Source organism: Thermobia domestica, chromosome 18 (genome assembly GCF_964235325.1).
Source record: "Thermobia domestica chromosome 18, izTheDome1.hap1.1, whole genome shotgun sequence".
Classification (NCBI taxonomy): domain Eukaryota; kingdom Metazoa; phylum Arthropoda; class Insecta; order Zygentoma; family Lepismatidae; genus Thermobia; species Thermobia domestica.
The window spans coordinates 49,254,692-49,269,587 of record NC_137471.1 but is presented as its reverse complement, the minus strand read 5'-3'; the positions used below and the strand labels follow the sequence as shown (position 1 = coordinate 49,269,587).

The 14,896-nt window shown below is 35.3% G+C and overlaps 1 long non-coding RNA gene across 2 annotated transcripts in view; it reads left to right on the top strand.

Annotated features, from left to right (window-relative positions):
• The first annotated feature begins 763 nt into the window (after positions 1–763).
• The window catches only part of LOC145675573 (uncharacterized), a 30,161-nt gene continuing 16,028 nt past the window's right edge, over positions 764–14,896 (top strand). Inside the window, exon 1 of one of the 2 annotated variants that reach the window (XR_014129158.1) lies at positions 764–1,097. This is a non-coding gene — a long non-coding RNA (uncharacterized LOC145675573). The remainder of the gene's footprint in view (positions 1,098–14,896) is intronic. The other variant, XR_014129157.1, reaches the window with a different exon arrangement.

Here is a 14,896-nt window from a genome sequence, read left to right as displayed (position 1 = left end):
CTCATAATTTAATTTTAATTGTTTGTCGTCTTCGATGCGACATTTATATATGCGTCTTCGATATATATAAATCAAAAGTTCTAAATGAATGGTATTTCTTGAGCAAGCGGCTAATATATCGGCTAAACGTGAAGGCTTTAAAAAAAAAAAAAAAAAACTCAAGGAATGATAATATTAAACACATGCAAAGTATATGAAAAAGGCTTGTTATTATAGTATATTGATTTGTGGTATGCACAGAATTTCATCAGCGGGGGGTTTCAAGCACTGAATCTCATATTGTTTCAGAATACGCATGATTTTTGTATATACATATCTTGTTTGAGGGGACTTAAGACTCTAAACTTCCCTTGGGTACGCCACTGATGTTGATAATGCTAGTTGATTTGACCTTAAGTGTCATATTAAAAACACGTGTAAGTAAGATTTAGATGCTTAAATCGGACATCAATGAAAAACAAGGAACAAAGGATATACTGAATATATAACACATATGAATTTGTTAAAAGAAGTATATATACTGTGGTTGTCGACAAGTGGCAGCTGAATTACAATTGTTAAAAAATTATTTCTATATTTCGTTCTTTTGTATACTGTCAAAATATGTGACAGTTATGGTGGTTATGATACTATATAACAATCCGGACTCTAGTAGGTATAGTAGTACGTCTGTTTGCAGTTATGAAAGCATTAACTGGTTGTATCTGGTATGAATGATCCAAGTGGATCTTCTAAACTTGTCAACCTATATGTGAGGACAATTTGGTCGAAGACCTGTTTCACAGCGAGCCTCATTGCAAAAGAAGAGAGAATTATTCAGTTATTTTCTCTCTAAGCACTGCCGATTGAGGCAGAGTGTTAATACTGAAATTGGCTGTCAAAATAACTGCAGGGGTCGTCTGCCTTCGTATATACAGAGAATTCGCTTCTACGACCTGTTGTGACTAGAAAGAAGATTCACACAGTAGAATTGAGAAGAGACATAATGTAGGTCTACTACTATACGCGAATACCAAGAGAGTGGTGGCATAAATGGTAGTGGTTCAAGCGATTAGGGGCGACGGACAGATGGTTTTTCCACGGGGATTGAATTGGGAGTAAGTGTCTGTGTTTCCTTTTGTAGAATTTCGCTTTTTTCTTTCTTTTTTTATTAATTCGCTAGCTAGTCATCTGAGAAAGGACTTGGATTTTTTTTATTACTTTCACTTGCCTACTACTACTACTTCTATTACTATTGACGTTCTCTGTCGCTGCTGCTGAAACCAGTGTTGGCAGACATACTGTCTGGACCGTACGTATTTTAATAATTCGGCCTTCCTGTACAGCATGACTCTTTGATCGTACGGGGACAGCGGTGGATCAGTGGTAGAGCGTTCACCTCTGGTGCATGGGGTCCCTGGCTTGATCCCAGCTCGCGCCAAGTGAACTTTTGTAGTGGCTGGACAAACATCGTGAGCGTGGGTTTTCTTTGGATTCTCCTGTTTACTCCCACTTTATTCATTCCACCATTGCATTCATTTCTCATCATCACCGTCTCCTTTAGCCTAGTCGGCATAACCCTAGAATGTAAAGATTTCATTACATTTCTTAGATCGTACGCATAATATAAAATCTTCCTGAAATGTGGTAACGAAATTTTAAGTTTAAAAAAATCAATCTTCTGTCATGTATTCTGTCTCACAATGACTAGTTTCTTGTAACTCACCGCAGTGTTTTGTAGTGGTACTTTCCGCTGGATTCCCCTTCCATCATTCAGAAAAATAAATGGAATAAAAGTGGGAAAATTATACTGTATAAACTTATTACCTTGACACTGATTGCAAATGTTTAAGCCAGTTAATGTGTCCAATATAATGGATCCACACCTGACAATTTCATACATTTTTGTATAGTTCGAAGGCAAAGTGGCATTCAACAGAAATTGACGACGTCTCATTGGAAAATGACAATTTTGATGAGCACTTCTCTGTTATTTTGCCATATTGTAAACATTAGTATTTTATTTTAAAATAATTGTAGTAACGCTGTATTAGTTTTAACTTTCTTGTTCGTAAACAAAACAATAATTATGTCTGTATACATTAAAAGGAAACTAATGTATGTTTTAAAAGTAATCGCTTCCATAAGGAATGTTGTCGAACGTTCCTCATGAGTAAAGACCGGATGTTAGGCAAAATGCGTATTCTTTAATACAGTATTAAACATATTATCAAAGTAACGTTTTAAAGTTTATATCGGGGGTTATAGTTTCGATTTAAGCCAATTTAATTTTGCCTATTTCCCCCTTTCTGCCTAAATAATTGCTTTAGTGTCTAATGTTGCCTATTCTATGCATTTTCTTCAAAATAACCTTTATTGGGGAGAATATATAATTTAGTATTTCAAAAAAGCATTCTCCCTCTTCCGAGAATTATGTAAGTGCTATTTGTAAAGGTAAGATGTAAAACTTTGGACTGTTACGTGTACTGATAAAGTGCTGTAAAGCTTTGGACTGCTGTGTGTACTGATAAAGTGTATAACATTTGCACTGTTATAAGTAGTGATAAAATGTTTCATAGAACGTATTTATCAAATACACATGAAATACATGTCAAGCTTCGTTTTTATATAAGCTATCCAGTAAAAGAAGATATTAACAAACAAGTATGTTTCTATATTCTTTGAACATTATCTATGACTTGAACGTATCTTCTAATTGCATTTAGTATTTACTTTCATTGTTTTGAGTTATATTTTCGTGCCTATTTTTTAAAAATTAAGTGCCTATTAACCTGCCTATTTTCCAGGTTTTTAATGCCTAAACATCTGGTCTCTACTTATGAGGTACGTTCCTATCTTGTGTACGGTGCTCTAGTTTTGTGGGTCTGGCAACGCTGCTTGAAACTCATATGCGGTGTAGATGTTATATATATATATGTATATATATATATATATATATATATATATAACATCTACCCGTCTGTTTTTAAGATCAGGTCAGCAGCATGCATGTATGTAGTACTAGACGAAACCCCAGACGTGCAAGTTTTTCCCATTGTGCATTTTCCTTTTACCACCGTGAGAAACAAGGTAGGAAAGAGAGAGAGAGAGAGAGAGAAAGCTTTTGGCAAATGATATGCGTCGTAGTCCTTCCTTCGAAAAAGAGAGTCTTCGTTCGCTCGTATTGAAAAGAGAACGAACGCTGTGCTGCGAAAGACACAGAGACAGAACGGAAAAGTGGGGAGCTAAAAAAAAAAAGTCCTTCCTTCTCCCCAACTCCTTACTCCAACCCCAAAAGGAAGAGAGAATGTAATATAATGTGTGTGTTAAAAAAAAAAAAAACTTACGTACGCATATGTAAGGTTTGCAGACGCGTCCATTCATTTCTTCCAAGACATGAGCAACCTATGAAAGAAAGAGAGAAAGGATGAGAGGTTCGTCGTCTGAAAGAAGTAGTTGTATTGGCAGTTTTAACCAACCCCTTGCTTGGTTTTTCTTGATGTTAAGGTTTTATCTTGTGGTTTATTCATTGATTTTATGTGCAGCATGCGCTGTCCTCTTAAAAAGCAGAAAAAAATAAAAGAAATATACAATAGTAATGATTTTTTTAAAATATAAAACTTGCAATATCCTAGAATGACTGAGACTTTAAGTTAATTTCAAGGAATAACTGTTACCTAGAAAAGTACGAAGATTTAGAGAAAAATCTGTGCCATATGGACGGATAAAACTCCTGGGAACGACTGACTCAGCTTCCTCTTAACGGATTTTATTTGAGTTGAAGGTCAATGTTGGAGAACACTTGTTTAAAGATCATAGGTTCCCCCAATATACAGGGTGTATCAAAACAACACCTACAACATTTGGGAGGTGATTCCTGACACCAAGACAAGACAAAAAGTATGGACCAACCTGAGTGCACAAATGCTTCCTTTCGGAGTTATAGGCTGCCGAAAACATGAAAAAAAAAAAAAAACTTTAAAGGTTCATAGCTCCAACACTATGGAACCTACCATAGTCGGGTCAATACTTCATTTAGAAACTAATATATGAGCTATCCAAAAATACATGTTTCAGAATCCTAAGGTACGCAAGCAACAATTTTTATAGAGGAAGTTTCGCTACGGCCATATAAATCGAAGTACTCACCAACTACCTCTATAAAAAATGTTGCGGAAGCACCACAGAATTCTGAAACATGGATGTTTTTGTAGTTCCTAAGTGAACTTTTGAGCCGACTACAATAGGCTATATAGTTTAGGAATTATGGACCTTTAAAGTTCATTTTTTCATGTTTTCGGCAGCCTATAACTCCAAAAGGAAGCATTTGCGCACACAGGTTGGTCTATACTTTTGGTCTTATCTTAGTGTCAAGAATTACCTCCCAAATGTTGTCGGTGTTGTTCTGGAACATATTGTATATAAAACCAAGCGCTACTCTTTATAAAATCTGCATATTTCATGCCTCTTCATTTGGTCTAATCTAATGTAAAAATCTTTAAGTTATGCTGGTTAGGCTAAAGGAGACGGTGATGATGAGAGATGAGTGAAATGGTGGAATGAAGAAAATAGGAGAAACGGGAGAACCTCGAGAAAACCCACGAGCACGGTGTTTGTCCACCACAAAGTCCACACGGTCCGAGCTGGGATCGAACCAGGGACTCCAAGCACCGGAGGTGTACGCTCTACCACTGAGTCACCGCGCCCCCCTAATCTAATGTAATCAACAGCATTATCCTTATATAATCACACATTCTATATTTATTTCTTGTTATTGGGTTCGAAGCTTCTTACCCACGGAGGAGCCGGACCCCTAAAATTTTCACGGTAGGCTTGCAAATGAACTATAATATTGTGATAAATTATAATATGATTGGATTGGCCGCTAACTTCTACCGGGCCCCCTACATTTTGGGGCTGGCTATGGGCTCAACAAATCTACTAACTGAATTATAGTTTTTAAATTATATAGAGAATACGTTCTTACTTTATGAAAGAAAATTCAATTAAACTTGGTTGACATGTTCCGAAGTTAACTGACTTAAAAACTTATAAAGCAGAGCCTCTAACTGGCCGATGGTATGGTGCAATGGCGTACGCAAGGGATTTAAAACTCCCGAAATCTTGAACCCCATTGTTTAACGAATTTCTGTGTACGGCATTAATAGTGTACGTTTTTAGAATCAGACAAATAACACTGAGAAACATAAGAGCAAAGCAGAAGCAGTTATGACGCAGGAAAATAGGATAAGCAACGTGCTGGCAGACTTTTAAGGAATTTTTGATATTTAATATTTCGATAAATATAATTCACGATATGTCGATATATCGATCAAGCTTCAGTATTTCATTGATACCGATTTTCGATTTTCAATTCAGGATATGACGCATCTCCACTCTTTAGCACATGATCATAAGCATTCTTTTGCCAGTCTGTACTTTGCGAAATCGGAACACCAATATCATGAGATTTTCAATAATAAAAGGCAGTAAAGAGGATCGCACGCGAAACGTGTATTGTTTGAATGAACGGGTCTGTGTTTATAATAAAGAGTAAGCATATATGTGTTTATGTTAAAATTAAGCATATAAAAATATTTTCGCCTATATAGTTATGCGACCCACAACTCTTCAATGTTTTGAGGTTTGCATATCAGCTTTACACAAAGCGTACGCTTATGACCCGTGATTATGTTAACGGAAAAAATCGCTTTCACTCAAGAGTTGAGATGATTTTAGTTTAGCGTCCCTTTCAGCAGCGAGACTATATGAGACGTGGACCTACTAATTAACGTGGAATCCGAACCACATGAGCTCCCGCCGGGAATCGAACCCGGGTCTCCCACGCCAAACACTCAAGAGTTATAGCGCAGCGTAACGGACGGACGGACTGTACGTTAGTAATAATACAATCTTATAAGCCCGACCGCGTGATCATAATAACTCAAGACTAACATGTATTTATATTGAAAACCCCCCACAATTTTCAAAATACCAGTATTTTATTGCAATATTTCCATAAACTTAACTAAACTCATTGGTACTGCCCTCGTACAAAACTAATTACCGTTCAAATTAGAGTATATATGGTCAGTTCATCAGTGTCTTCCCTGGTTTCCTAACCTCCGATACTAGGTCAATACTGAATATTCGGTGTGAACACGGAAAATGGAACCCAGAACCTCACCCACCGAATGCACGAGTACTCTTACTGTAGCTATATAGCACGAAAATACGACGAACAGACTGATCTAGTAGAAAATTTGCGATCGTTCTAGAGACAAAGCTTGAAGTCTTAATTGACTGTGACAAGTGTTCAAAATATGGTCACGGCCTGCTAAATAAATATGGAAGTCAAATGGTAACCTTATACATGTGTTGCATTCCAAGTACTAATTCTGACCTTGATGAGGTCAGTGGTATGACTGCTTGAAGAGGGTAAGCCCAAACGCCAAACAAGAGGCAGTCGTTGGTGGTTGTGAAAGAGCAAAGGAGCCTTATACTCGTACATCTGTTGCAGCTTGACTTCGGCAGGTGTTCAAAGAGTTCTTGTGCCACCTTGTGAGACGAAACACTGAGCTAATCTCTTTTCGAATTTCGAAAAGATCGTTAAAGAAAAGCCAAACGAGGAAGAACAGGACAGACACATGCTGCACATGTTAAGTATATGTGCGCTTGTCATATTGTTAGTGTTGCTGTGTCGAAAGTCACTCAACCCATGTCTATTGTTTGACAGAAAAAAAAAGCGGTAGCTGCAATTAGGTCCCCTCTTTCACTGCCAATCTGGAATCCTTTCTGTATCACAAGATGACATTTGTTCAAGATCCTGCGGCATGAAGTACTGGCAATTTTAATGAAATAGAAAAGTAGAAGTTGTACTAAACAAATAATTTTCAAAAGTTTTACTGCACTTACCCCTTTATTGCCAACATATGCTTAGAATGTTTGACAATACAGATAACTGTCCAATATACTCGTTGCAGATCTACAGTATTCCTTCCAGGGATATTTCTGGAAAAGGGTTAGAGCCATGGGCGCCCGAAAAAAAAATTCTAGGGAGGCTCAAATCCCTGGTTGCTATATTACGTTTGGTATTTTTTTTTTTATTTGTATTAAGAAAGTCTTGAGAAATTTAATACCTTTTCGTTTGCCAGGGGGACTCGGGCCCCAAGCTGCCCTCCCCTTCGGGCGCCAATGGTTAGAACCCCTGAAGTTGACAAACCGTTTCCTTTGGAGCTACCATTACATGCAGGCAGTGTTTTATTCAATCGTCTCGATTTCGGGGAGAGGGGATCTAAGCCTTTGGGAGAGAGATCACAATCATCACCTACTACATCCTATGCTACATGTTAAAATAAATTGGGGGATTTTCTCTCTGTAACACGTCTGGACAAGGGCGCCCATATTGTGGTTTCCAAGGGGGGTCAAGTATAAGCAACATTCCAAATATAGTTTCAAATTTTGCTGTAACTAACGTAAAAATTCTATTGAGTTTTCGATATTCCGAAGTGCGATTTCTTCTGGGGGGGCGAGCGCCCCACCTTGCCCTCCTGATGGGCGCCCTTGTGTCTGAATAAAACGTTCCATGGAGGGGTGGGGTGGCTCCATGAAAAGAGCAGTAGTACATATATTAGGAGGGGGTTATGCCATTTGTCAGGAGGGAGGGGAAAATCATATTTTACAACCGTCTGTTGCTATAAATAGGCGAAATATTTTGTGTATTATTTCAGAAAAATAACGGAAATATTTATTAATTTATTAATTTTATTGTCATTATTAGCTGAATATATACATTCTTCGCATGGGTCAGATAAAACATCTATGTAAACAAACTGAACAACGGAAAAAATATCGGTCATTTCTACTACTTTTACATATCCCGCTAAACGATCCCTGAGACCCGCTGATTTGAAATTAAAAAAAAAAAAAAGCCTCTGATCCCCAGCCGATAGGAGCTGTATTTTGAAGTCAATGCCTATGGGAATATCACCATTCAACTCATCAACCGCGAAAACTATGGATTTGACACTAATATCGGTCATTTTGGATTATTTCTACATGTCTCGATGACCTCTATGGCCCCCGTTCCTTAACTGATGGGGGCTAAATTTCAAAGTAAACGCGATCTTGAGTTTTACCATTGAGCTCAGCGATCCCGAAAACTATGTATTTGACACTAATATCGATAATTTTGGATTATATTTACATGTCTCGGTATCCCCCCGCCCCGTACCTGACCCTTGGCGCGCATACAATGGTAGCTGAATTTACCAGTTATCGCTAATGGAAGTGTCACCATTGATCTCAGTGACCGCGAAAACTATGAATTCAACCCTAATATCGGTCGTTTTCCACTATTTTTACATGTCACGGTAAACGTCCCCCCTCCTGAGCCCCCCTGGTTCGAATTTTGAAAAAGTCACTTTTGAAAGTAATGATTAACGATAAACTGAAAAATCCAGATTTGATTCTCTGCCCATTCGCACATTTTCACTATTAAACTCGATTTCTTATTTCTGTATTGTGATAAATTATCATGGAAAGAATTTCCCTATCACAAAATGTAAAAAGAGAAAACAAAGTAGCATTCGTTAGTTCTGCTTCTCGAAACTATCTTACAGTATCTGTTGTTTACAAAACAAATTTCCTTCGCTTTCTTCACAGCTTCGATATAGAATTTGATAATTGAATTTGCATTTTTTTTTTTTTTTCATATCTATACGATAAAGGCTTTGAACTTGGCGACCTCAAAACACATCAGCAGGTGACTGATTATCGAAATGATGGGGAAGTTCTTTCTTTTTATGTTTTTTTTTTAAAAGTGTTTCGCTGTTAAAACTGTTTTGCAGAATATAAAATGGAAAGGAATTTGGAAGAAGTTATCCAAAATAGTTTTTAAGGAACTGTTTAAGTACTCATCTTCCTAGCTGCGTAGACAGTAAGATCAACAGTGGGAAACAGTAGGGTAGCCAACACTATGTGTTTTTGACCACTATGGCCCTATGTGTTTTTGACCACTTTGCCGACCATTTGCCAAACAATACAATTTCTAATTTCAAACCTTTTGAAAGTAAAATTGTGCTTTAAGGATACGAGGTTGCAAATGTTGAATAACTAATACACTTTAAACTACGTTATTATTATTATTATTATTATTATTATTATTATTATTATTATTATTATTATTATTATTATTATTATTATTATTATTATTATTATTAGGGTCTATGTGTTCTGCCGTTTGGCAGGTCCTGGGAAACCTTTGGGACTAATAAGTTTTTTCCCCCTTCCTTTGTTCAATTTGAAATCTGGAAATGTTTCTTCCACGTTTCTCGATCTTTAGCTTCCTCTTTTAACTCCCAATATTTTCTTCTATTTTTCACATTATCGAACAGTTGTATTCATCTTTCTATTTCTTGTTTTCCTTCCATTTTTCCTTCTATGGCAGTATGAAGAAGACAATTTCTTCGCAAAATGTGTCCAATCCACTTGGCCTTCTTACGAAGGGTCTTCTCTCTCCTATCCGTTTTAAAACATCTTCGTTTGTTACTCTTTCTGTCCATTTTATCTTCTGCATCTTACTCCAACACCACATCTCGAAGGTCTCTAAATATGTCTTCTCTAACTTCCTTAATGTCGAAATCTCTGATCCATACAGTCCAATACTCCATATATAGCACTTGACCAACTTCTTTCTTAGTTCAATATTAAGCCTGGTAGCTAAGAGTGATCTTTTCTTGTTTAATGCTTCTTTAACTATGGCTATTCTTCTCCTTCTCGTCAAAAACATCTTGGGTCAACGTATTTTTCAACTTTATTTTTCGGAGTTCTCCAGCATGACGCCCATTAGCCGACGTGGGATCTACCAAGTGTGCCACTAGAGCTGGCGGAACTGTGGAAAGTTGTTGGCAAATATTCCCAGCTTTAGTTCTTAGCTCTCGGAATCAGTATATTGGAGAGCTAATAGTTTCACTCCAGATGTTTATTTGCCTTTCTGTGTGCTCGGCTTGTATGTGGTACTTCATTTTCACTTTCTATGAGAATTAATGTTTAAATGGATGTAAGGGACAACAACAAAGGCTGTTCTCTACAGTTTTGCACGCCGAGATCTTTTGAATTCGTTTCACCTACTGTGTTCTGCTTGTTTACATGCGAAACTTTATTTCATTTCCAAAACATATGGAAGATTTAATTTCTACAGAAAGACGAGTGTAGACCCTAACTGAATGAATAGTCGAGGTCTCAAACTCCATTCCTGGTGTAGGCACAATTTTCGGTATTGACACAGCGTCATGAAGTAATGAATGGGTCAAATGAGGTGCCTAGTATGAAAAGTCGCTTTTTTTAAAAACCGAAATTGAGTTATGTATCGCTTGTTATATGTTTGATCTAAAGGAATTCCATGGAAACAGAATTTTGCTTAAAAGCTTCATATTTCATACTAAAAGACTAGTTCAAATATAGGACTTTGTACTCTTGTATATGGAACTTCACTAGTAGAAAATAGCATAAATGTATACAGGAAGTCCGGTGAGATAAGACTGATTTATCAATGTATTTCCGGTATTGGTATACACTATGTTATAGAGACCCTATGTTTTTGATATTAATGTTTTTTCGGATGTTGATAATGATAAACGTTAATTGGATGTAGTGGAAGGGGGGTGAGTGGTATGTTGTTGATAAGTAGAAAATGATAAATAGGAACAGGATGTAATAGAAGAGGGGTGAGTATCACATAAATGATAATAATAAAGATAAGTTCCGGAAAACGCGACGCGGCGCGGGGGGTGTGGGCGCAGGGACGCGAACGGTAAATATTCGCGGGCGCGGGCGCGAGCGCGTGACGTCATTGAAAATTTTTCTTTAAATATTACTGTTAAAATTTGAGTGTATAGTTTTGTTAGCCATGGACAAGCATCACTTGGTTGAAGAACTTGTTGAGAAGCGAAAGTCTGAAGATGAGAATGATACATCTTGTAAAAAGAAATTAAAAATAGAAGACCATCCAGATTCTCCCGATTCATCATTTAATGAAACGTTGTTAGAAAGATATGCAAATAATGTAGAAGTTTATCCTTGCTTATCATCAGATAGTGAAGAAACAAATGATTTATCCGATGACGAAGTATACGAGTTTTCGGAGGATCAATTGGATTCTGAGGCGGAATCACACGAAGCCGTGGTATCAAATGTGGATACGTCGGCACCATCACCTGCTGCATCGGAATTAGCTTGGAATTGTGAATGTAGTGATAACCAGGTGGATGTAAACTGTATTAGAGATTGTATTGTGAAATGGATTCCCGATGGTTATGTGATATGTTATGCATGTTATTGGAATGAAACATTTCAGTGGGCTCATGAATGTTTTTATTGTGAGGATGACATTTTAGGTATACGTGCATGGTCTGTGTTGATGACTCCTCGTGTACAAGACGAATTGTTTTATATTTACGGATTAACTCATGCTATTGGTCCATTAACAAGAGACTATTTTAATATTACATATGGTGAACTGACGGTTGATATGAATGCACGAGAAGATCTCGTACGCATATTACTTGAAAAAGACAGATATAATCCTGATAGTGAATGTGATTGAACTGTGTTAACAAAATGTCTTGCGAAAATAGTAAATGTGTATATTGTAGTGATGATGAAATTAGTGAACAATGTGTTTTGAGAACTATAAACGTATACTTACTCTTTAATCCAATTGTACTGAATTCTGAGAACGTTGGTGATTTTGCAGTGCAGTATTTATCCAATGAAATAACTCTTATTGATTTGTTTGAAGTGTTTGAAGAAAGACATAGTGAAATCTCAAGTATAAACTTTATACGAAAAACGCGTGAATGTTTAAAGAACACTGAATTTGTTGGACAAATTATTCCATTTTTACTGCAACGTAAACATGAAATTTCACCATTTGCTAATGAATACATTATTGACATACAAGGTTTCAAGATTTCAAACCATGAATTTATTATTCGTGAATTTTGTTTAACTGCATGTGATGATACAGTAAATTTGCATTGCTTAATAAGATCACCAATAGAATATAATTTACTACCGTTAGGTTGTCAAAAACAAATTGATTGGTTAACATTACACTTACATGGACTAAGTTGGAATGATAAATGTGGTTATACTGTATCACACATACGTAACCTTGTATATCAACTTTGTAAACACGATGCAACCTTTTATTCCAAAGGTGCAGAAAAATCAGTTTGGATTAAAAAGATTTTTGCATTAGATAATGTTATTGATTTAGAAAGGAAACAATGTCCATCATTAAACACATTGCATGCGAACGTATTTAATGATTTGTGTTCGTTTCATGAACAAAATATTAAACTTGAGAAAAAATCCGGATGTGCATTTCGTAATGCACAACAATTATGTTCTTGGTGGAAACATGTAAGATCAACATCATTAACTAATGCATTTGCAAGAATGTGATTATTGTTGTTGTTGTAAATAAAAACACAAGATTTAAAATTGTTAATAAAACATTTTATTAATCTAATTTACTTGTTTTTTCTTTTTTAATATTTTGGTTACATGGTTAAATACAATTTTATCATTTTGTTTAAGATTATTTTTATTGAATAAATTTAAACATGCTTCAAAACTTTTCTTGCGTACAATATGATGAAGAAAATATAGAACGAAATATCCACACAAGATTGAATTTCCATCTTGATATGCGGAACTGTTTGTAAAATATATTTTACAATTTTTATTTAAAAACGTTTTTATTTCTTTAGGAATTGGTAATGCCAGGCTATCAAAGTAATAGCCTCTTTGATTTTCATCAATGAATACACACACCCAATGTGATCCAGTAGAAGCAGAAGTGTCCAAGTTTATGATAAGTCCACCCGGTGGTTGCACATTTTTAGGTATTCTATCAATTGCATAAATTCCAGTAACACTTGCACCAGTGAGTTTATCACGAAGTAACACTTTTATTATATTGTCCGTGTACATGACTTTTTGGAACACATTACATTTTATACATACGTGCGTATATGTTGGAAGACTTAGTGACGTATATGAAATATTCTCATGAATTCAATTAACATATTGAAAATATTATTGACAGTTATAAAAATATCTGTCAATAATATTTTCAATATGTTAATTGAATTCATGAGAATATTTCATATACGTCACTAAGTCTTCCAACATATACGCACGTATGTATAAAATGTAATGTGTTCCAAAAAGTCATGTACACGGACAATATAATAAAAGTGTTACTTCGTGATAAACTCACTGGTGCAAGTGTTACTGGAATTTATGCAATTGATAGAATACCTAAAAATGTGCAACCACCGGGTGGACTTATCATAAACTTGGACACTTCTGCTTCTACTGGATCACATTGGGTGTGTGTATTCATTGATGAAAATCAAAGAGGCTATTACTTTGATAGCCTGGCATTACCAATTCCTAAAGAAATAAAAACGTTTTTAAATAAAAATTGTAAAATATATTTTACAAACAGTTCCGCATATCAAGATGGAAATTCAATCTTGTGTGGATATTTCGTTCTATATTTTCTTCATCATATTGTACGCAAGAAAAGTTTTGAAGCATGTTTAAATTTATTCAATAAAAATAATCTTAAACAAAATGATAAAATTGTATTTAACCATGTAACCAAAATATTAAAAAAGAAAAAACAAGTAAATTAGATTAATAAAATGTTTTATTAACAATTTTAAATCTTGTGTTTTTATTTACAACAACAACAATAATCACATTCTTGCAAATGCATTAGTTAATGATGTTGATCTTACATGTTTCCACCAAGAACATAATTGTTGTGCATTACGAAATGCACATCCGGATTTTTTCTCAAGTTTAATATTTTGTTCATGAAACGAACACAAATCATTAAATACGTTCGCATGCAATGTGTTTAATGATGGACATTGTTTCCTTTCTAAATCAATAACATTATCTAATGCAAAAATCTTTTTAATCCAAACTGATTTTTCTGCACCTTTGGAATAAAAGGTTGCATCGTGTTTACAAAGTTGATATACAAGGTTACGTATGTGTGATACAGTATAACCACATTTATCATTCCAACTTAGTCCATGTAAGTGTAATGTTAACCAATCAATTTGTTTTTGACAACCTAACGGTAGTAAATTATATTCTATTGGTGATCTTATTAAGCAATGCAAATTTACTGTATCATCACATGCAGTTAAACAAAATTCACGAATAATAAATTCATGGTTTGAAATCTTGAAACCTTGTATGTCAATAATGTATTCATTAGCAAATGGTGAAATTTCATGTTTACGTTGCAGTAAAAATGGAATAATTTGTCCAACAAATTCAGTGTTCTTTAAACATTCACGCGTTTTTCGTATAAAGTTTATACTTGAGATTTCACTATGTCTTTCTTCAAACACTTCAAACAAATCAATAAGAGTTATTTCATTGGATAAATACTGCACTGCAAAATCACCAACGTTCTCAGAATTCAGTACAATTGGATTAAAGAGTAAGTATACGTTTATAGTTCTCAAAACACATTGTTCACTAATTTCATCATCACTACAATATACACATTTACTATTTTCGCAAGACATTTTGTTAACACAGTTCAATCACATTCACTATCAGGATTATATCTGTCTTTTTCAAGTAATATGCGTACGAGATCTTCTCGTGCATTCATATCAACCGTCAGTTCACCATATGTAATATTAAAATAGTCTCTTGTTAATGGACCAATAGCATGAGTTAATCCGTAAATATAAAACAATTCGTCTTGTACACGAGGAGTCATCAACACAGACCATGCACGTATACCTAAAATGTCATCCTCACAATAAAAACATTCATGAGCCCACTGAAATGTTTCATTCCAATAACATGCATAACA